The sequence below is a fragment of the Macrobrachium nipponense genome, chromosome 24, assembly GCF_015104395.2.
Source record: "Macrobrachium nipponense isolate FS-2020 chromosome 24, ASM1510439v2, whole genome shotgun sequence".
Taxonomy (NCBI): Eukaryota; Metazoa; Arthropoda; class Malacostraca; order Decapoda; family Palaemonidae; genus Macrobrachium; species Macrobrachium nipponense.
The window spans coordinates 45,408,876-45,432,349 of NC_061091.1; the positions used below are offsets into that span (position 1 = coordinate 45,408,876).

Consider the following 23,474-nt stretch of genomic DNA (forward strand, 5'->3'; position numbering starts at 1 on the left):
TGAACACTTCCAAGACAAGGAAAAGCCCCTTGAGGAGGTGATCCAATTCAGAAAGGCCCCATGTCGCTCGAGCCGAGTTTAAGGCATGTCTCCTCGACGAGTCTACGAGACTCAAGAAGTCAGATTCCGCCGAAGCAGGAAGAGACAGTGCCATGTTCTCTCCTGTCTCATACCATATGCCTCTTCTGCCCGTCAGTCTGGCAGGAGGCATACAAAACACCGTCCTCCCCAGTTCCTTCTTCGATTGTATCCAGGAACCGAGAGACTGGAGAGCCCTCTTCATTAAGATGGCCGGTCTCATTTTAAGGAAGGACGACGACTTCAGAGCTTTAGCACTCGAAAAGAGAGAGCGCGGAGAAGGAGGAGTGGCTGGGGTCAGAGAATCTCTATATTCTTTAAGAAGGAGTGCAGTTAGAACCTTATAATTAGATAGTTCTTTATTTGGAGCCTCATCTTCTGACACTTCCTCTAGCTCGAGAGGGTCAGAGGGAGATTGATCCCTTTTTTCAAATGTTTCTTCCTTCGACCTCACTCTTTCCGAAGGCGAAGGACTTCTAATAGGTGAGGGACTAAGTGACATCGCCTCCCTATGTCTAATCACTGGCGAATCTTGCCTAATTGGCGCCCGAGGTCTGGCGCCTGTCAGGCTCTTCACGCCTGGCTGGCGCCTCACGCCTGGCAGGCGCCTCGCGCCTGGTAGGCGCCTCGCGCCTGGTAGGCGCCTCGTTCCTGGCTGGCGCCTGGTTGGCATCTGGCGCCTGGAAGGATCCTGGTTGTAATCTGGCGCCTTGCGCCTGGTTGGCTCTTCACGCCCTGCGAAAACTTCTCTCTTGTTAAGCGAATCACTTTCAGGTGTTGCCTGGCGCCTGGCTGGCGCTTCTTCTTCTTCTTCCTCTCGCCTGTCCAGTGCTTCGTTCCCAACAGAGACGGCCACCTGTGCGACATCTCCCCTGGAGGGTTCGTTGCGCCTGGCAGGAGATCGGTGTCTAGACCTCTTGATAGGCAGCTTGTTGTCCTTTCTACGAGGAGGCTCTTTGGATAGGACTCCCACCAAAGAAGCTAACTGCTCCTGTAGATTTAACAGGATCTTCTTGGTCGACGCCTCTCTTTACTCTTCATAAGGAGGAGAGTGTGATCTGGAAGGCGCTTGAGGTTCCCTTGCAGCAAAGGGAGTAGACTCTTTCCTAGCTCTCTTGATAAACGAGGGCGCTTCTTCTTCTGAAAAGCACTCGGGGCTAGAATCAAAAGAAGGCTCTTTCCAGTTTCTTTTCAATGGGCTAGACAGATTCGTGTCCTTCCACCCGCGTTTCGGTGAGGGAGATCCTGAAGAAGAGAAGAACTCACGCAGGATGCTTTTTCTATAGCAGTCCCTGGCAGTCTGAGGCGATACAGAGCCTGCCGAAGGGACGCTTGATCGGTGGGGAATCTCCACAACCTCCGTAAGGCTTTCGACTTTCCTTCTCCTCTGGGCCAGGGAGCTTGGAAGAGGTCTAGGCCTGGGAGCGTCGCAGAGCCGACCAGACGCCCCCTCCACTACACTGGGGATACACACTTACATCACTTGAAATATCACCATCACTTTGCTTACCTTCCAAAGCCGCCATTTTTTCTTGCATTCTTTGAAGGGAAGCCTTCAGGTCTGCAATTTCCGATGCAGAATCTGTTGGATTTGCAAACTGTGAACGGCCTGATACAGAGGGAGAATAATTCATATTATGAGGAGAAGAAGCTACTGAACTAGATAAAGGTTCATTAGATCTAGATCTACTTAGGCTTTTAGAAGCCGCTTTCCTCACTCTGTCTCTCTCTAACTTCTTCAAGTAAGAAGTTAGAGTCTTCCATTCTTCAGCACTCAACCTTTCACATTCATTACAGGTGTTAGCCAAAGAACATTCAACAACTCTACAACGTCGGCATACATTGTGAGGATCTACCGAAGCCTTCGGCATCCTCACCTTGCAGCCTTCATTCACACACACTCTCACACCAACACTCGAGTCAGACATTTTTAAGAAAAATCCAAAAGCAAGTCCAAAAACAAGTCCACGATAGCGAATGCCAAAACAACGATCCAAGTACGTCACCAAAAGTCGGCCGAAAGAAGATCAATTGCATTGAAAAAAGAATTCCAGTCAGGAGGTAGTAACAACAATGTTGACACCACCGGCGACAGAGAAAATCTGACAGAAACAGGAATGGTTCCTAGTCCTGCCACACAGGGCAGGGCAGTAGATCATCTGACCTACCTGTAGCGAGTGCTGCGAAATTTGAATTTCTGTCGGGGACGACGGAGTCTATAGCTAAGTATATATCTGACAGGGAAGTTGAATGTATGAAAACTAATTTTAATTAATTTATATAAAGAAGAAGTTAATAACTACAGAAAGATTAATCCAAGAAAGCTTTTATGAAAGTAAGCTCTGACTACCACAGCTTTCCAACATGTCAAGATGAAACAAGATGACATGCAAGGAATTAGATAAAAAAAAAGAAGACTAAATTGTATTCGTTTGATTACTTATGATTGCTTTTTTGACATGAGATAACTAGGTCTGAGTAAATTATGTTAAGCAATAATGAAAAGAATAAGAAAAAAGAACATGGCCAATATGGTAGATTTAAATATTCATTCACATTACATATCTGAGAGATTATGGCACTGCCAAAAATAGACCTTGGCTAATCTGGTGTAAATTAGCAAGCCAAATTTAGGCCTACTAAATATCTTACATTATTTTATTGATGATCAAAGGACAAAATTAGTTGAATTACACTTTGTTATTAAAGAATATTGACAGGCTTAATACATTATGTATAGGCAGTAGGTGATGAATCGACGACATCCCAGTACATGATACACTGGGTCAAGACTTGAGAGACAGCACAGCCAATTTCCAAACGCTTATGACCTTGCTGTTACGAAGCATTAGTTGGGAATAAAATTAAAATTCGTGGACTCATGGATATATATTTTCCTTACTTCGCAAAATAATTGATACGTTGAATAAATTTACAGTGGTACCTCAACATACGATAGGCTCAACTTACGAAAAACTCGAGATATGAAAGCAAATACAAAAATTTTTACAGCTCTACTACGAAAATTGCTCAAGTTACGGAAGGTTGTTGCTGTAAAGTCCCAAGATTCGCCCGGACCACCGAGAAGAATTTTAAAACTCCTGCGCAGCCAACTGAGTAAACTCGCCACCATCCTTCCGCTCTTCCATTAGTTCCTGATGCTCGTCACCCCATAAGATCCTGCTCTCCTATTGGTCAGCATCTAACCCTTGTGCTTTAAGTATTCTATTGGTAAAAGGATGCTGTAAATTGAAAAACTTATTCATGCAATACATTTAATAAAAAAAAACATTAGGTAAAGATAGAATAAAGAATAGAAATGAATGGTCATTATACGGTTTGGTAGTTTCAGTAGTTGAAGAGAGATAATGAAAATTTATGGCTTACTGTGTACTAGGAAAAGTGATTGCTTGGCGATCGTTCGATGGTTAATTAATAATTATTTGAAATTAGTACATGCAATACATTTAATAAAAAAATTGTGAATTAGATATCATAAAATATAAAATAAATCAGACTGCTATCATCAAAGCCAACAAATACATTTTTTAGAATTCTTCTGTTTTAATATTACGTTATGTATATGTCTCATTATAGCTGTCAGTAACTCGGTATCTCCACTAGGTAAAGATAGAATAAAGAATAGAAATGAATGGTTATTATACTGTTTGGTAGTTTCATTAGTTGAAGAGAGATACTAATGAAAATTTATGGCTTACTGTGTCCTAGGAAAAGTGATTGCTTGGCGTTCGTTCGGTACTCGTAAGAGCTGAATGTAAACAAACGATTGGAAGGTTTTTTTGTTTGTTTGTGTATTATAGTTAATGATTAATTAATAATTATTTGAAATGAGTACATACTGATTATTTATACATTTTATTGGCATATTCTAAACTTTTAGCTTCTTAGGTTTAGATGTCAGAATCATAGACTAGGCTACAGTAGCAACCGCTAACATAGGCTAGGCTTATTGCTAAGGGACATATGCTAAAGTCCTAATATATGCAATAAAAATGGGGTTGAACATTACATGCAGTTGAATATTACTCAAGTATGTACAGTATTTTACCTTTTTGGAGTCATATTTCTTCCATCGGATCGTAGTCGTAACCCTAGAACATGTGTTGTAGGCCTGGTAATATAATTTACTGGGGTGTTTTTGTAGGGCTTGGAACAGATTAGGCATTTTACATGTAAAATGCCGTTCAAGATAAGAAAAACTCATGATACGAAGGCCACCTCGGAACGGATTAATTTTGTATCTCGAGGTACCACTGTACTTCATTCCAATTTAACAATTTAATCTATTTCAAGTATAATGTCTTTGATGGGAAATACTAGTTAATTAATGATAAGTAAATAATTTTGCACCTGCATATGGCAATATTTCCATAACAAACACAGAATTAAGAAACTATGTCAATTGTTTGTTGGCCATGTGTACCCAAATGATAGTTTACAGTATATTTGGTGTTTGAACTAGTATCAAAATAAGCAGTTAGCCTATAAGAATTTTCATAGGTTGGGCAACTTTGGTATTTTAATTATTGATATATAGCTTAACATTTTTTGAGGGGTGTGATAACATGGATATTAGCTTAATGTGGGTGGTTATGGTCCCTATCCCCAGTGATTATTGAGGTCCCACTGCAATACAAACCCAGATGAGCTTTGGGGGTCCAAGGTGCAGGCTTCAAACCTGTAGCTGACTAACATAGGAGTGGTTCAACTCCATCTACTAGGCACCGCCAAAAAATAGGGTAGAAAAACAATATCCTAGGCTAAATGAAGCCTGGACTAAAGAGAGAACCCTTCAAAGAGTTAACCTCCTCTTCTCAGACTAGACTAAACTAACCTAGACTAGATAAAAGCAGTAGTCTATGATAGATATATGAATTAGATTTACATAAATCTAGCTTGCCTGCTGTAATATTCTAGAATTTACTTTTGTAGCAAACAACAGCTTTTGGCATTGGGAAAAACCTGTTTTTGGTAGTCACTGTTGTTTTCTCTACAATTACCCTTTCCATGGTCTATCCAGAGCTCCATGGTGACCAGAATAATGTCAAAGAATTCTTTTTTAAATGGTCTTGTGACCAGGTACATATTGTGTTATAATGATAACATTATTAAGGAGTAATGATGATGATAGTTTATATTTGACAACGTCCCGAGGAGAGAGAGAGAGAGAGAGAGAGAGAGAGAGAGAGAGAGAGAGAGAGAGAGAGAGAGAGAGAGAGTGCAAAATTGGTGGAGGAATAAGTGGGAGTGGTTTGATGGCGGTCATAAACGTATGGCTGTTGTGGCGAGCGCCATGTATATCAGTGGCAAGTGTCTGTTATGAGAGTCATAAGAAGTCAGTAAGTTGGAAAACAGTCAGATTCAGAAGTAGCCAGTGTTATTTGGTGTTTTCTTAGTTGGTATTGATATTCTGTAGTTGTTGTGCATGTGCCTGTCTGGTGATTGTTGAAGTTGAAGAGGTTGGTTGTGCTTTTTGGTGTCTGTGGGTTGGCAGTTGGGGACAGTGTTGGTGTTGGTGGTATGTTGTGCTGGGTTGGAGTTGGCATATGATTTGGTGGTTGTTTTCGAGCTGCTGGTGGTTGTTTGTGTGGTGATTGGGGTGTTGTTTTTTTAGTTTTTGTGCGGTTTTGGAGTTTGTTTTTGTGTTGTGATTTTCGGCGGTGGTTGTCTCAGAGCTAGCCTAGCCTAGCCTATATCCAGCGGACAGCACACTGATGGTGAGTATGAGAGTCTGTATTTTCATTGAACCAATAGTCCTGCAGGTAAAAAGTAATGTAAAGGGGAAAGTACGGCTGTGGGAAATTTTGTCAGCAGGTACAATGAGGCTTGAGTGTGAGAAGCATAAGAGGGAATTAGAAGAGTTTAGAGGAAGGATGAGGAGTGCAGAAGAGGGAATGAGAGTGTGTATGAGTTTATAAATCTGAAACGTAAGGAGAAAATGCGATGGACTTATGAAAGGTTAACGTAGAACAACATTTTAGAAATGGTAGAAGATTACGAGCTAGATAGGTGTATAAAAGAGAGTGAAGTGTTAGTGTTAGGATTGAAGTAGCTGATGTTATACCAGTGTTTAAGAACTATAGGGAGGCAGTTTTAGAAGGGCTGAGGCAAATGGCAGAGTGAGTGGTGGATAGGAACGTTAAGAGCACGTAACGTACATGTAGTTAACCCTAAGAGAGATCGGAGTACAAGCGTTGGAAGAGTAGGGTCCGTTAATTGTGAACGAGAACAGCAGTGGCATAGATATGAAAAGCATGTGGAAAGCAAGGACACAAGAAGAATGAATGCGGTGGGCATTAGGAGCATGTTTTCGGTGTGGACAGACAGGTCATAAGGTGAGTGAATGTAAGAATGATAAGGATATTAAGCGTTACAGGTGTGGGCAGATAGGGCATATAGCGAGTGGATGTCAGTGTACCCGTGTGACCGAGGTTTGTGGTAATTGTGGAAAGAATGGGCATCATGCAAAGATGTGTAAGGAACCATGTGCAAAATGTGTTGAATGTGGGATGGAAGGTCATGTAGCGAGTGTGTGTAAGCAAAAGAGGATGATTCAAGCTGGGAATTCAGGGAAACTAGGTACAAAGGGGATTCAGTTGGGTGGGTCCTCTGGTGTGCCGGCAGTAAGAGTGATGCATGTGCGTGAAGGATTGTTGCATGAAAAAGGGTTTGGAGATATAGCTCATGAATGTCTGAGTGTAAAAGTGAGGTGCAAAGGGGTGTGTTGGTTGCTTTGATTGATACTGGGTGCAGTGTCAATGTTATTTTTAAGAATGGATGTGAAAAGTTGCAGAGTGAGTGTGAAATTAGGAAATGTAAAGGGGTGGTATGAGGAATAGGGAATTTAGGTATGCCCATGGTGGGAATGTTGTGTGAAAATGTAGAAATCAAAGGGGTAGTGATGGACGAAAATTACTTTTGTGTGATCGACGGAACGAGTGATAAGTATATGTTGTTAGGGTACTCCTGAAGAAGTGTGGGATGGTGGTCTGTCCAAGCACGAATATGATTGAATAGCATATGAAGGGTAATGTACGTGGAGAGTTGTACTTGGATAGGGATGGAGGGGTAAACAATAAAATATGGAAGGGAGTGCCATTGGTTGCGAAAGAGTGTAAAAGTGCCGCGAGAAGTCAGAGAAGTTGTTAGAGTGAAAATTGCGTGGCCAAGTCTTGGGACTGTCAAAGGTGACAAGTGTGCATATGTGGTCGAGGTTGTGGATGCGAACAAGTTGGTAAGAGTGAGCGTGCATGTATATGACGGGATTTCAGATAAGGAGAATCCTCAGGTTTTTGTAGCCTCATTACCGAGTGTTAGGAAAAAGCGAGTGCGGGGTATATGGGAAGGTGATTGTGTAGGGTTGTTGTATACGTTAGTGAATGTGGACGACGAAAGATATGTTAAGGTACGGCAGGTGATGACAGGTAGAGTGAAAGAAAGTGATGAGTGGGAGTATGATGAGTTGAGAGAAAGAATTGAGGTGGATGAAAATGTTAGTGATGACAAGAGAAAGCAGTTGATGCAGATGTTGTGGGATAGGCGAGGTGCGTTGAGTCGGGGTGACAAGGATTTTGGAGGATTTAAGCTGTACTAAGCTGAAGTGGGATGAACAAATGATGGGAGATTTTGAGAGATTGAAAGAGGAGGGTGCTAGAGATGTCACCTTGGCTTTTCCAGACTATAGTGAGGATGCGAGTAAGTTTAGTAGGGAGGATGCTTGGTGCAAATGCAAGAGGAGAATGGGGAGGGACAATTGAGAGTAATTGTGTATGTGAGTAAAGCTTTTAATAAAGCAGAGCTGAAGTATTCGGTGGTTGAGAAGCAGCTTGCGGGAATAAGGTTTAGTGTGACAGCTTTGAAAGTGTTTTTGTATAGGGTAAAATTTGTCATAAGGACGGACCATCGGCCATTAGTGTATATGATCCAGAAGGAAAGTGTGAATGCTAGATTCGTGAGGACAATTGAGGATTTGAGTGAGTCTGATTTTAGATTAGAATATGTGATGGGAAGTAAAAATGTGATTGCTGACATGATGTCTAGGATGCATGGTAATGTTTGTTTGACTGGGATCCGAATATGGTACCTGAGGGGCTAGTTGTAAAAGAGAGGTTTGAAGGGGATGACAGAGTGTGTGAATGTTTGTTTTCAGCATTGAAAGACTTGGTTGAAGAAGTACCTGGCAGTGCAAATGAGTTGTGAGTGAAGTTGATGAGTGATGTGCAGAAGGAAGTGGCATATACAGGCGGCCCTCGGTTAGTGGCAGGGGCTCCGTTCCTGGCCGCCGACGCTAAGCGATTTTAAAGCCTACGGCAGCTGCACACCTTCTTTTGAAACTCTAGACCAGTCAAAGGCGCCATAATCCCACAATGGAGCAATAAGTGAAATTATATTTATGCAGTATAGTACTATAGAATTTACTGTACAGTAATACTGTACAGTACATTATAGTATTATAAATACTATAAAGTGAAAAAAGCCTAGCTTTAATCCTTTGGGTATCTAGAGTATGTAAAGATATAATAAGGTTTATGCAGTGTACAGGTAGCTGTAGTGTTCAAGTTACGATAATTCGTCTTACGACAGTCCGATTTTATGAGAGACCAAATTACAATAGCCTAACTTTATCCATCTTCTAGTTACATAAGTTTAATAACAGCAAAAGAGAATGATGAAAGTTTGGTTTTAACATTATACTCGCTGCATTAACGTGTACAGCCATGAACGACTGAACAAAAAATGACTTTTTTTTTTTTTTTCTCAGTGCAACCGAATTGGATAACATCCGTTTGGCTTGTATTTCAATCATCGTACTACAGCAAACTATTACCGTAGTTGTTATAAATGGCGTTATGTATAGAATAGAACTGAGATATCTTAATGTAATAACTTTATTCGCAATAGTAGATCAAAGATCAATTGGGAAATATACTGTTAAATATAAACCTAGTTATAACTGAAGCTGAGAAAATAGTTCAGGCTGCTATTGATTATTATCGTACATCGGCAACAAGGATAAAACTCCAGTAAATGATGCCATCAAACACAACCGTAGATAAAATTCAGATAAAATCATTTTAATCAAAACTACTGTGCTTGAAAGAACACACATTACTGTTGGTTCCACGCTGATATCAGATAAATAACGTAAAGCTCATATTACGATGATATAAAGGAGAATTGCGAACGGAATCACATAATTTTTTTACGCAAGAAACATGCCGCCAACGTAATCTGTTAACGGAAAAAAAATACCGTATATTTCGGCATATAAGTCAACCCCCCAATTCTGAGTAAATTTTTATGATTTTAACTAATTTCGGGTATATTAGTCGACCTATAAAATGTGAGGCCAACCGTACGCTCAAAATAAGCAGCAGGGTAAAACATATCATATAAAATAACCTGAATGTTATTACGGTACATATGTTGCTCTACTTACCATAAGAAATACAGGTAATATACTCGGTATATTAACAAATCTGTGTAATATATAAAAGATGAATACCGGCAAATATGATTAGAAATGACGAAACGAAAGATACGTTACTCGAGTGTAATGTAAACAAACAAAGCGCTAACTAACGCTGCATAACAGCCTACGTATATATGTACGTACAAACTGTCACTCAAGTTAATGTTTTGATTGGGTTGTTAAAACGACGTGCCGGTATTTTATTATTATATTGGAATATTCCTTGACCATTGGTTCTTCTATGGCATAAACAGGCTCATTTCAGGGAAAACGAACCTGCAGTTGATTCACCAGATTCAAACTGGGATCCTAATGATGAAACCGTGAATGATAATTTGTCTGATGAATTGTTTAATTCAAGTGACTATGACTCAAGTAATTTGAAGGATTTTAAATACATATTTACTATTAAATACAATTTTTTTTTATTTTATTTAAAGTGATAAATAAAGATTTCATACCATAAATGTTTTTGAACAATACCCCGGTAAATACAAAACTGTCAGAGTGAACGCATCCTTCTCAATTACTGTACTACAAATAGCTACGCAATGTTTACACTTACTGTGCGATTGGGGTTTCTTCAAGTTACTTTGATTTGTTTCATTTTATTTAAGGTAATGGATGTTCAAATGTATTATTATTGTCGTATTACAGTGTGAAATGTTTTTAATACTGGTATTTACATACATAGTTACTTCAACAAGGCTGTCATTGTTATTAGCCAACTACAAAGCCTGGATTCCTGTACTGATATGCCCAAATAATAAAGATTCACTTTTTGTTACCGATAGATAAGTCGACCCCCTAATTTTGGCATGATTTTTTGGGGCTAAAGGGTCGACTTATACGCCGAAATATATGGTAGTTCATATTCACAACGAGACATATTCAATTCATATTTCCACCTAAAAACATGTTGTATAAGGAAAAATATCATTGTCTCATATAAGTCAAGTATCTAGATATCCGTTTATGCTAACTAAAAGCAAGAGAATTCGCTCAGATTTGCGTTATGACGAAACAAACTCGTATTCGCCATCAGCTGAATTCAAACCACAACATTGGCTGCTCCGCGGAATACTGGCTTAGATTTCCCGTTATGTTATAATACAATAATATGAGAATACATACAATATTATTGGATACAGTGAAGTAATGCATAACTTTTTAAAGGATTCATGGAAAAGGTGCATAATTAATAAAATAACACCATGCATCTTTTGGAACAGTGGCGGACAAGAATGAACATGAAAAAACATCCCCTGACAACGTGGAGCGTAGTTACAAAGGCTGCCTTAATTTGTATCATATTTATGTATAAAAATAAAAATACCCTATACGTAATATATTTTCATACACATTTTAAACATAAAAGCATAAACATTTAAAAAATCGACACATCGATCGCTAAATTTGCACTCTTTTTAACTCGATATTTTCGGAAGAGTGGCAGACGGCAGCTTAAAAGAAGGAACATGAAAAAACATTGTTTTTGATAATGTGAGGGCAGTTTCAAAAGCTGCCTTTTTATCATATTTCTGCACAGAAATAAAAATACCCTATACGTAATACATTTTCATACACATTTTAACATACAAGCATAAACATTTATAAAATCGACACATCGATCGCTAATTTGCACTTTTTTTAACTCTATTTTCGGAAGAGTGGCAGGCGGCGGCTCACAAGAAAGAACATGAAAAAACATCACATTTGACAACATGAAGGGTTGTTTCAAAAGCTGCCTAAGTATCATATTTCTGTGCGGAAATAAAAATACCCTTTACATAATACATTTCATACACACTTTAAACAAAAAAGCATGAACATTTATAAATCGACACACCCAAAGCTAAATTTGCACTTATGTAACTCTATATTTTCAGCATAGAACAGCGTCAGAGGCATATATTTTACCCTAATACGTATGTGATAACTCTCCATAAAATTTGTTAATATAATTTGCATAACCTTTATGGTCTGAACGGTATTTCAACAAATGTATGAACTCATTAGACAACGGCTTTAGCGGCACTGTTAACTGAAAATTGCGCCGTAAAAATACCTTTAAATGCCTTATTTTTTTAATGAATATTTTTGATGACAGCTGTAAAACCGATTTGCCGTTGAGCGATTGCGCCGTTAACCGCGGGCCGCCTGTACAGAGAAATAAGGTAGGGAGGAGGAAATACATAATGCATAAATTGTTGTCAGCACTAGCTGAGTTGTTTGGAATAAAAGTGTTTTTGTATTTTGGATGGGACAGACCACTTGAGTATCGAGGGAGGGTTAAGTACAGGGGTGTATGACAGGGAAGTGTATGTGTCAGTGTTTTCTGTTGAGTCAGCTGTGAGTATGTGCTTGTTGGTGCATGATCAGTTTGGGCATATGGCAAAAAATAAGTTGTGGAAATGCATGAGAGAGATTGTATGTGCCTGGGTTGAATAAGATTTGTATGGATGTAGCTGTCACAGTGAAGACTGTCACAGGGGAAGGTATCAGTGTGCATGCGAGTCTGCCTGTGTTGCGATTGCAGATGAAGGAGCCGTTTGAAATGCTTGTGATTGATTGTGTTTCTTTGCCTAGGACTGCTAGAGGACATGTGGGGATGATTGTGATGGTGGATCACATGAGTACGTATATTTGCCCATGTGGTTCCCATCAAAGATAAAGAGGAGTGAAACTGCTGCTTATATGTGTGTGTAAGCTGGCGAATATGTTGAGTGATAATGGACCTGGGTTTGTGGGATGGGAATCTGAAGAAATGTTGAAGGAATAGGGTATTGTGCATGTGTATCTTACTCCGTATATGCCCAGTGCTTTGGTTTTGTTGAAAGGACTGTTAGAACGATGACTGAGATGGTTTGGCTGAAAGGACTGTTAGAACGATGACCGAGATTTTGCGAATGATGAGTAAAGGCGACAATGATTGGGATATGTATGTAGGATGTGCAGTGTGGGTATATAACGCCACACTGCAGAAGAGTATAGGTATGTCTCCTCGTAAATATGTGTTGAATTTTGAAAGGATTGTTAGGCCGCGGTTGGGTCTGTCAGAGAGTGATCGGGATTTGTGGAGGAATGCGAGTGAAAGGTTTGAAAGTTTTCAGATAGGGGATAGTGTTGAAAGAGGTGGTTGAGATACGGAGAATGAATATGAATAAGGTAAGGAGAAATTTGAAGGGCCTTTTGAGATTTGGAAGTGGGACCGAGTGGACTGAGTTATGTTTTGGGGAAATTGCGAGTAGGTGGGGGATGGATGAGGTTAGGGCCCACCATAACCAGCTCCGTAAGTGGAGGGAAGTACAGGCAGTCCCGGGGTTACGACGGGGGTTCCATTCTTGAGATGCGTTGTAAGCTGGAACATCGTGAAAAACCATAAGAAAAATGATATTGTTATGATACAATAAAGTTTTATACATACTTACCTGGCAGATATATACATAGCTATTACTCCGTCGTCCGACAGAAATTCGAATTTCGCGGCACACGCGGCAGGTAGGTCAGGTGATCTACCCCCCAGCCGCTGGGGTGGCGGGCAATAGGAACCATACCCGTTTTCTAATTGTCATATTTTTTCTTCCAGCTGTCTCCTGAGGGGAGGCTGGGTGGGCCATTTAATTGTAAATATCTGCCAGGTAAGTATGTATAAAACTTTATTGTATCATAACAATATCATTTTTATACATTCAACTTACCTGTCAGATATATACATAGCTGATTCACACCATTGGTGGAGGGTAAAAGACAGCTATTACTGAATAGACAGGTAAACAACATACGTTGTAGGTAATAAATAAATAAAACCTTGGTTCCTATGTGTTTAGACGAAGGGTCGACTTCCTAGCTATTGCTAGTAGTCTGCTTCGTCTCAAGAGCCTCAGCGAGGATGTGACCTATGGCTAAGAGTTCTTGTAGATCTGTCAATGGGGTCTTATCCACTTACTTGACAGAATCTAGTGGTCATTTGTCAATGGGGTCTTATCCACTTACATGACAATACACCAATGCCTATTGGCATAATTTAAGGAGCACAACACCGATCCCGATCACCTGATCCTAACACGAGGGTTTGTGCTTAATTTGAAAAGAGCTATCCCCAAACTCATTTCAAATAACCCCAGAAAATAATACACTTATGTTAAAAATAAAAAATAAAAAAATAAAAAAAATTAAAAAATTTTAACTCACTAGTTAAGGATCAGTGTCGGCTCCCTATCCCAGCAACGCATCCGTGGACACGTATAACAAAGAGAGAAGGATCTCTCATAGGCCCACTTGATCTCCTTCGTGCAAAGAGAAGTCAACACAGAGTTGCATCTCCCGTTATACAGCTAATATGACTCTCACGACATATTGTTATGGAAAGAACAAGAATTGTTAAAAGCTCGCACTTCAAGCGCTTTTAATTCTTAGCTGTTTGAAGGAAACGTCAAGTTACTCAAGAAGTGCTTTAGAGATTCCACTCTTCCAAAGAAGACCAGGGCTTTCTTTGCAACAGATCTCTTCTAGATGAAGCCCAGAGCCTGGCTTGTGCCTGGCTGGCGCCTCACGCCTGCCTGGCGCCTCGCCCCTGCCTGGCGCCTCGCCCCTGCCTGGCGCCTCGCCCCTGCCTGGCGTCTCGCGCCTGCCTGGCGTCTCGCGCCTGGCTGGCGCCTCGCGCCTGACTGGAGCCTCGCGCCTGACTGGAGCCTCGCGCCTGACTGGAGCCTCACGCCTGACTGGCGCCTCGCGCCTGACTGGAGCCTCACGCCTGACTGGCGCCTCGCGCCTGCCTGGCGCCTCGCGCCTGGCTGGAGCCTCGCGCCTGGCTGGAGCCTCGCGCCTGTCTGGAGCCTCGCGCCTGGCTGGCGCCTCGCGCCTGGCTGGTGCCTCGCGCCTGGCTGGCGTCTCGCGCCTGGCTGGCGCCTAGCGTCTGGCTGGTGCTTCGCTTGCCTGGCGCCTCGCGCCTGGCTGGCTCCTCGCGCCTGGCCGACTTCTCCTCACTTGTTGGAGATTCGAGCTTGTTAAGAGTCTCGATGAAAACTGGCGATGTCCACCTCGGACACTTTATTTGCCTGATTTATTCGCCTCTAGCGCATCTGCGCCAAATTGGAGGCCTACTCCTTCTCCTCATCAGACAATGACAGTGTTTAATTGGACTGTCTTGCTCTGGCGTCTTTACACCTACGAGTCTTTTCCAGTACCAAAAACATTACAAGGTCTCCCTTGTTATATGTTTTCATGGGAGTAGGATAATATACCATCCTGTTAATAACAATGAAAGAGGAGAAAGAGGAGCTGCATGGTTCAAGGGACTAGCCGAAACGTGCAATAAAAAAGGGGGTTGCCAAGGTCTTTCTAAAACCTGCACCCAGATTAACTTATGAGTCCGATATATTTTCTATCACTTGTCTCATAAGGTTGAGGAAAGCGAGAGACCTATAAAGATATCAGTTCTCTTCACCATGTAAAGGTCTATAAAGCAGAAGAACCCACTTATCCTGACACGTACTACGTTCGCCTGTGCGATATCTAGAATAATTGTCAGTAGAGGGTTGATCTGGCAAAAAGAGTTTCTCCCAAAACAACTCCTCTTGCCAGGAAAGAAGTCGCTCACGCGACCACTATGTTACCTGACATGAGAAGTCTGTTCTTGTTAGAGACTTCCGCAATTTCAGTTAATCCTGACAAGGGCCACGGCCGCCTGTGCGACAACTTGTGTCACTGTCAGGAAAAAACTGATCTTGTGTCAGTTCTCAAAGAGGAAACTCTTGGAAAGTCTATCTCCAAATACTGAGAAATTGGAGATCCTGATGTCTTGCGCCTGGCTGGCGCTCGCGCCTGGCTGACGCCTAGCGCCTGGCTGGCGCTCGCACCTGGCTGACGCCTCGCGCCTGGCTGGCGCTCGCGCCTGGTTGGCGCCTATCGCCTGGTTAAAGCCTGGCGCTCGCGCCTGGCTGACGCCTCGCGCCTGGCTGGCGCCTCGCGCCTAGCTGGCGCTCGCGCCTGGTTGGCGCCTATCGCCTGGTTAAAGCCTGGCTGGAGCCTTTATGGCCTATTACTTGCAACCTTGGTCAGGAAATCCCGATATCAAAATAAGAAGAGGTGCTGTAAGAATCCTATAATTCTACAGTACTTCCATAGTTGTATATTTCTTCTCAATTTTCCTCTAATACGAGTATATCGGAAGGGGAATTATTCTTTCCTCGGTTAATTCTTCCGTATCCCCCCCCCTTTTTTCCTGAACGAGAAGGACCACTCCAGTGTGAGGGACTGAGTAACTTCCCAGCTCTATGTAGGAAAGCATAATTTGCTCTAAGGTATATCTATTAACTAATTATTTTCTAGTTAGAGCCAGGCGTCTGGCTGGCGCTTATGATTCCTTATGGCATGGTTTGAGGAAAAGGAAGCAGTCTACAGGAACACTGTTCGTCTTCTTCTTGCTAAGAGATCTATGAAGAAGACTTCTCGCAGGTTCTCACAACTCTTTGCAATAAATGTTAGACATACTTTAACAGTTATTATCGTCGATCGAGGTTCTCACGGACTTGCAAATTCTTGCATTGCTTTTGTTTAATAACTCGCTCAAACGAGAAATATTTTGGATGGTGCTCTAGGCTTATTGCACCAAGCTGGCGCAATTTGCGCCAGGGTGGCGCAACTTGCGCCAGGGTGGCGCAACTTGCGCCAGGCTGGCGCAACTTGCGCCAGTGTGGCGCATCTGCGCCAGGCTGGCGCCTCCTACTAATTATCTTTATGTTATGTCCCAGAACATCTGTGTCTTTATGGTACCCGACATCCTTTCATATGTTAATTCCGTTCTTATTATGAAAAACTTTTATATACGTAGTATAATCCATTCAGGGAAACCATTTCCCACTAAAAGAATGTTTCCCATCCGACTCATACCACTTCTGCGCAATATCCGATTCTAAATACGGTTGTGTCCTTTCTCGAAAGACTTAACCATACCGTAGTCTTGAAGTGAATCTCTATTACATCTCTCTTCTCACTAAGAGTGTATTCTAATAAGTCATGCTTTCGTAAGTATGAGTGCATTAAATAATATCATGTTCTGCTGCATTAGAATCCTTTAATCATGTTACCTACGGTAAACAGCATTGAAAGGTTGTAATATCCTTCTTATTGAAAGATTCCTAACAAAAAGCAGACAATATTTTATTTATGATAGCTTCAGTATTCCCTCAATCCGAGGCTAAGACCACGATTGTAGGGAAGAGATACGGTTAGTTATCCCATTCCGCAGGAGAGAGAGCTGTAAACGACCTCTCACGACTGAGAACAAGAAGGTACTGCGACTGCGTTGGTCTTCATTCAAAGCGAAAGCAGTCTGGCCTTCCCTTTCCAGAGTTGCCAGTTACTCCATTAAATAAAGGAATCTTATAAATTATTATCGAACTTCAGGAAGTTCTTATATAAGCATAATTAAGCTAACGAGACTTCGACAAGTCTAGAAACTAAATAGGTGTCGTCTAAACAATTCTTTTAAACCTATTCCTTCCTAGGAAAGTCCTAGAAGGGTACTGGTAATTCATGGAAACCTCTTCTAACACGAAGAAAAATGTTCTATCCTACTCTCAATCCACCCATAAAGATATGCTTCTCCGATCACTTCTCGAAGACACGATAGCATCATATAACTCATACTCTAGCGTAATAGAATCCTCTATAATACTGTTACATTAAGGTAAACCGTATTAATTTAGGAAATTTTGTAAGGATTTCACTTGACCATTATAGCATAAATTTCGGTATGCGTCTATGCCTTGCCATACCGTAGTCCTAAGGCGATTTGTCCTAAGCGTGGTAGGAGCTAGAAGCTTAAAAGTCATACATATATGCTTTATCATTCAACGAGATCCATATAATTCATTCGATTGACAAACAATCTAAATCGTTCTCATCATAATAGATTTATATCTAAAAATGCACCGATGGGGAATCTTATGTTGAAATAACAATTTCATACCCCCATTGGATAGCGCTCTCGTCTAGTTGCGAAAAAAAAATGTTCGAACAATGACTTTATCACAAATGTTATCGAATGATCTCTAATATTAGAAGGCGCTCAATCGTCGCCTGATTCCGAAAGGTGGATCGATTAATGTCATTCTAATTTTGAATAATTCTACCAGAAGGCATTATACGAGGATCTTCGCCAATTTCATTCATTTGAAGTTCTTCTATCCATCGAGGAACCGTACGCATAAAAAGGGAGAAACACTGTTTTAGGATGCCTTTCCAATGGCTATCCCTGGCAGTCTGGGACGCTCTACAGAACCTGCCGAGGGGACGCCTGACCGGTGGGGATTCTCTGAAACCTCCTTACGGTTTTCGACATTCCTTCTCCTCTGGGCTTGTGAGCTTGGAAGAGGTCTAGACCTGAGAGCGAGACGGAGCCGATCAGACGCACCCTCCATTGTAATGGGGGAACACTATATTCACTTCTTACGTTCTAAGAGTTCGCATTCGAACTATATCCAAAGTCTACAATTTGCAAATATGATATTGTAGATTCTGCGGAGTAAGAAGGTGATGAGGATGCAACAACTACTAGTACTGTTACTACTATAATTGCTCGTTAACACAAGAGCTAATAAAGCTTCTAAAGGATAGTTACTTTTCTGACTTCCCCAACTAGGAAGAAAGATATACATTTCCTCAATCAAACTCTACACTTATTTGTATTAATGAATAAATATAAGTAATTCCCTTTCATGAAAGTATACGTAATTCACTTTCGTGAAAGTGGACGAGTGTCTACCGAAAACTTCGGTAGTTACACGTCACTAATCTTCTAAATTTTCGAAGTTAATTTTATCAAAAAATTCTAAAAGTTAACAAAAGCGTATGCCGAACCAAAGATCCATTACTTCCCTGCAAAAGTTAGCCCAGACGATCGATGGCGATGAAACACGAAAATCCATCAGGAGGAACTGCAAACGTTGTTTACATTCCAAGCGACAGAAAAAATATGAATTAGAAAACGGGTATGGTTCCTATTCCCGCCACCCAGCGGCGGGGGGGTAGATCACCTGACCTACCTGCCGTGTGTGCCGCGAAATTCGAATTTCTGTCGGACGACGGAGTAATAGCTATGTATATATCTGACAGGTAAGTTGAATGTATAAAACCTAATTTTTAATGCTTTGGGTGCATTCAAAACTATGTAAACTGCATTCTTATGGAATTTTTCATCAAAATAACCTTCAAATATTGATTATTTTGCATTTTTGGTATCATACTTCTTCTGCCAGATGAACGTTGTAGGCGTCGTAACCCTGGAAATAATTTCTGATGAATATAATTGAAAAGCGCCTTAACCTCGGAACGTCGTACGCTGAACCTGTCGTAAGCAGGGGACTGCCTGTACCACAGTATGTTTGGGAGAATGCGATGGTTGAGGGTGAATAAGTATAAGTCGAGTGTCAGTGAACGAATGGGTCTGGGAGATCGACAGTTAGTGTTGGTTGAGTATGGAAGAAAGCAGAACTGTAAAGGAAGTGGAAGGAAGAAGTGTGAATGGCATGGTTAGGTGGTCAGTGGTAGGGTGCAAACAGTTGATCAAGCATGTAGTACAGATGACTTTGAGGGAATGAATGATACTACTTATATTATATGTGGGTTTGAATTAATAAGGATAAGTGAGACTTCAGTGAAAGGGAAGCCTAGTAGTTTGTTTGTATGGTGTTTTTACGTTGCATGGAACCAGTGGTTATTCAGCAACAGGACCAACGGCTTTATGTGACTTCCAAACCACGACGAGAGTGAACTTTTATTACCAGAAATACACATCTCTCACACCTTAATGGAATGGTCGAGAATCGAACTTGAGGCCACCAAGGTGGCAGGTCGAGACCATACCAACCATGCTTTGAAGCCTAATAGTAAGGATGTAGTTGAAAGGATGGATAAAACTTTGCAAGAGTTTGACAGAAGTATGGATGAACTGAGTGGTTTGGTAGCAGAAATAGGGGAGAAATTGGGAGCAGAGCTAGATGATGTCGATGAAGTAGTGAATGAGATTTGAGAGGATAGTAGAAAGGGAGATAATGGGAATCTGAATGAAAGTGGTTGGAAGAAGTGAATAGCGATGTAACTGAGAGAATGTGAGGGTCCCCAAACAAGATCCAGGGGGCCTGTATCCGAGAATCCTTGGGTGTTGTGAAAGGAGATTTAGTGAGAATGTTTTGAGTGTAAGGAGACGTTGTCAAATGTAATGGGGGAGGTAATATGGAGGAATAACGATGGTAGTTTATATTAGACAATGTCTCCGAAGGTAGAGAGAGAGAGAGAGAGAGAGAGAGAGAGATTGAGGAGAGAGAGAGAGAGAGAGAGAGAGAGAGAGAGAGAGAGAGAGAGAGAGAGAGAGAGAGAGAGAGAGCAAAATTGGTGGAGGAATAGGTAGGAGTGGTTTGATCGCTGTGTATATCATTGGCGAGTGTCTGTTGCGAGAGTCATAAGAATTTAGTACGTACATCAGAAAAGACAGTCAGATTCAGAAGTAACCAATGTTCTTTGGTGTTTTCTTGGTTGGTATTGATATTCTGTGTCTGTCTGGTGATTGTTGAAGTTGAAGAGGTTGGTTGCGCGTTTTGGTGTCTGTGAGTTGGCAGTTGGGAACAGTGTTGGTGTTGGCAGTTTGGTGTGCTGGGTTGGAGTTGATGTACGATTTGGTAGTTGTTTTCGAGCTGTTGGTGGTTGTTTGTGTGGTGATTGGGGTGTTGTAACGTAAAGGGGATAGTGTGGCTGTGGGAAATCCCGGACCTGACCATTCCTTTCTCTCCTCGAGATTATCAACTACGACAGCTGACATACCTGATATGTCTGTAACTTTATCTCCTACAGTACTTGAATGGTGGGGAGCAGAACCTGCAATTCCTGATATGACTGGTATCCTCACCCTGAGCCAGAAGCAACCTCTCATTTTGCCAAGAAGGGAAGTATTGCTCTTGCTGTGGATGATCTGATCTCAACACCTTTAATGTCTGGGTCACTGTCGAAACCTTAGTAGACCCTAGTATCCAGGTTTCTCCACTGCTAGAAGGGTCACCTGAGCTAGTTTTGAATTTGTCATTTAAGGATGGAGAGTTAGATCAACCATTGGACACTTTGGATGTTTCTGATGTTTTGCTATCTAGTCAAAAAGTACATAAAGATTCTACTCCTTATGCTGACTTGGCACAGTACCTAGAACAAGACATTCCAGTTTGTGATAGCTCTGTAGCTGATTTTTCTGGTTTTGAAACCCCAGAGGAAAAGTATTACCCAGGAGTTAGAATTACTTAAGTAAACATTAAAACCTGAATAATTTAAGCCTAAGTCATCCTGGATAGCTAGAAGACGCTCAAGTCTTTCTCCTGTTTTGCAGGAGCTCAGTGAGGAACGCTCTACCATTCAGCAGGAAAGAGCCGAATCTCAAGCTACAGGTTTACCATTTAAGAGAAGAGTGGAAGTAAGTCAACCTGTTACACGGTCTAGGGACTCAGTTCCCGAATTACTACATGTTATGTCTGAAAATTTGGAGAGGAAAAGTAATGGAAATCAGTTAATTGTCCCTTTCATAAATTATTTGAATTGAGAATGAAGCCCTTTGGAAAAAATTCAAAATTTTTTTGCAAATTACTTGTAAGTTAGATACAGCATTAGGGGCCATCCCTTATGTACCATACAGTGTATATAAAAAATTATTGTATTTTGTGTTTCTAAAGGCTAAGTTGCTTGTATGAATGTCTTGTTTATAATGTATATTTTTACTATGAATTCTGGATATATCTGTCTATGAATTTTGATAGTACTGTATAATTTTATTACGAGAATTTAGTATAACATAGTTTTGGAAAAAAAAGCCTCTACACCTGACCCTGGGGAATGTGAAGAACAAATAACTATAGTTAGCATGGAACTGGTGAGGGGGAATGTAGTGACTCAAAAGTGAGACTCAAAGGTTATCTAAATTTTTTGTTCTATTAATTAATTTTCTGCTTAATAATTTAATTTTATTGCAATTGATGTGTGTCAGTATTTCATTCCACTAACTGTCAATTGTTTCTTCACCACAGGTGAAGAAGCTTGCCATTCCGGTGAGCTTCCTATTTGTGAACATTAAGCTTGAGGCTTGGATACTTGAATATTTGACTATTGGAATCTAGTGAGTGGTGTCTACTTTGTTTAATAAAGACCTATTTTTATACAGAAGGATTTCACTTGTATAATAATAATACTCCTCTTGATTTAAAAATGTTTTTTTTAAGAGAAAATAAATTGCTTTTCCACTCTGGTCTTCATGGCATAACACGCAAAGTAACAGACCAGTTTATGACCGTACATAAAATTCTAGGGGACTCTTGGGCCAGTTTAATCCTGAAATCTAACCCAGAATATTGGGGCTCTTCAAGCTGGTGCCCAGAAAACTGAAAAACCATGACAAGTATGCAGTACTATACGGCATCTTGTTACTTTAACAACTGGTGAAGAAGAGGTGGCCTAAGAAGCCCTGCAAGTCAGCCGAACAATCTTCTTTTTTTTTTAATACAGATATCACCTGCCAGTGCAAAGTTATAGAGCTATCTTTAACAGTAGGTAAGATTTACCCCAAAACATGAGTCAGGTAGTAGCAACAGGACTGCAAAGGATTAAGGAAAATGCCTAGAACAACTGCATTTTGGAGGAAATTGAGGAGGATATGATATTTTCTTTTGTTGAATATTCAATTACTTATGAACAGCGAAAACTCTAACAAACAGTAAAGTTGGCATAGAGGACAGAGATCCCTTGCTCTTTCCTGATCATGCACACGTGACATTAAACAAGTTCCATTAAATTTTACATAATTTTAGAAAAGTATCATAAAAAAAATTGCTGTGTTGTATTTATAAATTTCAGATGGGTTAAGAACATAGCTGACATTCAGGGTAATACAACCATAGAGATACATATTTACTTACCTAAAACCCTTACGCTTTTTTTGTCTAATCATTTGAAGCACACTGGATTTTTCATACACATGTCCACAAATTTTATTCCGCACAGGTTCTGTCATTCGAGTTTTTGTTATAGGGTCAATAATGTTAACCTCTTCTTCTGTAGCCACAAGGTCTTCTCCAACATCAAAAATTTTCTTTCCATCCAAATTTTGATTATCTGAAATATAGTTTTTACTATTACTAATCCAATTACCTTAGATTTGTAAACACAAGTATTTGGGGCATCAAGTAATGTTGGAAGTCCAGTAACATATTTCATGTACGGCACTGAGTGGACAAAATACTCCTCCATTAATGAAAAACTAACAAGGTAATGAAAACTCACAAGAGCTTATGCTTGGAAAACTCCTAATTACATACCATTACAGTATTATAACAATTATCCTCACTATATAATTACCTTTAACACGGCCACAAGTAGTGATTTAAAGTCTGATCTTATAGCTTTGTACTGTAGGACCTATTTGTTCATTGTTCACTTCCACTGAATACTCAAAGCAGAGACTGTGAAATGTGATAATAAAAAATCAAGTGATACCACAGCATCACGCTGAGTCAAAGTACAGTGTTGTATCACTGGCTACAGAGAGTTCTCAAATACTTATAAAAACTATTTTTAAACAATAAAGGATCAATTTTTTAAAATGTGCAAAGCAAGTAAACATACTATCTAGTATATGATCACAGCTCAAATGAAAAAATATCAAAAGAAAAGATAACAGTTTCTGGAAACAAATGTACAAATCTTCTTGAAACTATCATATATATCCATAAAATTTGGCTGATTTCTCTTCAGTACATCTAAAGGTAAAAATGATTTCTAGTAAATACCTGATTTTTGTTGACAAGAAGCTAAAAGAAAACATATATAGTCAAAATACACTTTTTTGCTTTTTGCCCTTGTCACATGT

At 40.5% G+C, this 23,474-nt stretch overlaps 1 long non-coding RNA gene across 1 annotated transcript in view; it reads right to left on the reverse strand.

Annotated features, from left to right (window-relative positions):
• The window catches only part of LOC135205595 (uncharacterized), a 36,380-nt gene extending 13,268 nt beyond the window's left edge, over window positions 1–23,112 (reverse strand). The window contains exon 1 of the long non-coding RNA XR_010312556.1: window positions 22,525–23,112. This is a non-coding gene — a long non-coding RNA (uncharacterized LOC135205595). The remainder of the gene's footprint in view (window positions 1–22,524) is intronic.
• Between the last annotated feature and the right edge of the window lie 362 nt (window positions 23,113–23,474).